The sequence below is a fragment of the Ornithorhynchus anatinus genome, chromosome 14 (assembly GCF_004115215.2).
Source record: "Ornithorhynchus anatinus isolate Pmale09 chromosome 14, mOrnAna1.pri.v4, whole genome shotgun sequence".
NCBI classification, from domain to species: Eukaryota; Metazoa; Chordata; class Mammalia; order Monotremata; family Ornithorhynchidae; genus Ornithorhynchus; species Ornithorhynchus anatinus.
The window spans coordinates 11,050,684-11,053,176 of NC_041741.1; the positions used below are offsets into that span (position 1 = coordinate 11,050,684).

The window sequence follows — 2,493 nt, forward strand, 5'->3', positions numbered from 1 at the left end:
AGGAACTCATAATCATTAACTTGAAATTATAGGAAATATACATGTCCAACGTTTCATTATAAAAAGCATTAGCTTCCAAAACGTAGGTTTCTGCATTCAATCACAAAATCATGAGTACCACATCATTAGTAAAAGATAAAGAGAAATGATTATGCAGTTTCATGCTACAACAGTTGCACACATCACTAACCAATTCTTTAGCCCAATTAGAGGACAGAGGGAAGAGGAGGATGCAGTGAGGTCAGCTCACCAAACAAACCTAAGAGTCCATCCTCACTGGCATTTGGATTTGTAATGCTGCTTTAAATTTCCTACGAATCACTACCGACATCTCCCGAGTCTTCCTAAATGAACCATGTCACAGAACGCCCTGCAATACTAGACATTTTGAAAAAAGATGAGTTTTAGCATTTTAAAAACAAAGAAATATACAAAAGCTACAGTTGCCAATGACGTAAAGGGCGGAATCGAAGTCTTTCAATTTAGAAAGCAAACTACTGTCTTTTTTTAATCTGTGTTCCAGTTGACAGACATACCAGCAGGAACTCTAGTTAGTACATCTGGAATTGGAAGAACTTGATTTCCAGTGTTTAAACTCTTTCTTTGCTGTAACCTGGACAATAACCACAAGTGTAAGGGTTTTTATTTTCAATAAAACCAGTGGAAAAGCATTCACTACTGTCTACTAAACGTGAATGCCCGTGCGTCAGTGAGGGACAACATTACACATAACCTAAATATATACTTGTCAGAAAAAAAAAACAAAAAAGAACAGGTGCCCAGTTTCCTTCCCCGATCAGTTTCGGGCTGAGATTGTTTTTCTGGTTTTAGGTCTGCGCTAGAAAGGAGTTTACAAACTCCAGCAAAATATCAAATGAACATGGACCTCGCCTTGGTGTTTTTTAAACGCAAGTCGCTCAGAGCCCCTACACAACCTGAGGCAATACACAGTGGATCGTTAAAGGCTCTGAATCTCTGTCCCGACTGCAAGGGGCTGACTTTATTAATAACAATAATAATGTTGTTAGTTAAGCGCTTACAATGTGCCAGGCACTGGTCGAAGCGCTGGGGCAGATCCAGGGAAATGGGGTTGGTCGCAGTCCCTGTCCCACATAGGGCTCCCAGTCTTAATCCCCGTTTTACAGATGAGGGAACCGAGGCCCAGAGAAGCGACGTGAGTTGCCCAAGGTCACACAGCAGACAAGTGGCAGAGCCGGGATTAGGAGTCGGGGGGATGTTCTCTCTCCTTTCTGGGGTCCGAAGCAGCCTGGCATTGAGATTTAACCCTCCAAGAAGGGGCCTGTGTCAGGGACAGAGGTGGGGGGGTCTTTCCAAGTTAAACTGTGGCTAAAATCGTTATGCGGGTTATTTTGTTTTCGCGGGGGGGGGGGGGGGGAGGAAGGGTCCTCCTGCAGCGGGGGTGGGATCCGGGGATGGATGGGGAGAGCGCTTAGTACGGGGGCTGGCACAGAGTAAGCGCTTAACAGATGCCAGAATTATTAAGGAAGAAGCGGGGGCTGGGGGGGGGGGGGACGGGACACAAGGACCGGCTCCGGGGACTAGTAGGGGGACATGGACCGGCTCCGGGGACTAGTCGGGGGACAAAGACCGGCTCCGGGGACTGGTGGAGAAAAAATACCGGCTCCGGGGACTGGTGGGGAAAAAAATACCGGCTCCGGGGACTGGTGGGGAAAAAGAACCGGCCCCGGGGACTAGTTGGGGGGCAAAAACCGGCTCCGGGGACTAATGGGGGGACAAGGACCGGCCCCGGGGACTGGTGAAGAAAAAGGACCGACTCCGGAGACTAGTGAAGAAAAAAGACCGGCTCCGGGGACTGGTGGGGGAAAAGGACCGGCTCCGGAGACTAGGGGAGAAAAAGGACCGACTTCGGGGACTGGTGGAGAAAAATGACCGACTCCGGGGACTACCTGGGGACAAGAACCGGCTCCGGGGACTGGTGGGGAAAAAGAACCGGCTCCGGGGGCTAGTTGGGGACAAGAACCGGCTCCGGGGATTGGTGGGGGGAAAGGACCGGCTCCGGGGACTGGTGGAGAAAAAGGACCGGCTCCGGGGACTGGTGGAGAAAAAGGACCGGCTCCGGGGACTGGTGGGGAAAAAGGACGGGCTCCGGGGACTGGTGGGGAAAAAGGACCGGCTCCGGGGACTGGTGGGGAAAAAAGACCGGCTCCGGGGACTGGTGGGGAAAAAAGACCGGACTCCGGGGACTGGTGGGTAAAGAGGATGGGCTCCGGGGACTGGTGGGGAAAAAGGACCGGCTCCGGAGACTGGTCGGGGGGCCAAGGACCGGCTCCGGGGTGAGGAGCCCCCGGGGCGGAGCGAAGGGGCGCTGAGCCCGGCGGACGAGCGGGGGCTTGGTGGGGCGTCGGGTGTGTGCGGGGTCGGGGCCGAGCTCCCGTCCGTGAGAGCTGTCCGTCTGTCTGTCTGTCTGCCTGTCCGGGCCGGGCCGGGCCGGCGGCCGCCATAGTCGAAAGC

At 53.2% G+C, this 2,493-nt stretch overlaps 1 protein-coding gene across 5 annotated transcripts in view; it reads right to left on the reverse strand.

The window, feature by feature from the left end:
- The window catches only part of STRN3 (striatin 3), a 64,546-nt gene that overhangs the window by 61,457 nt on the left and 596 nt on the right, over positions 1-2,493 (reverse strand). The window lies entirely within an intron of this gene.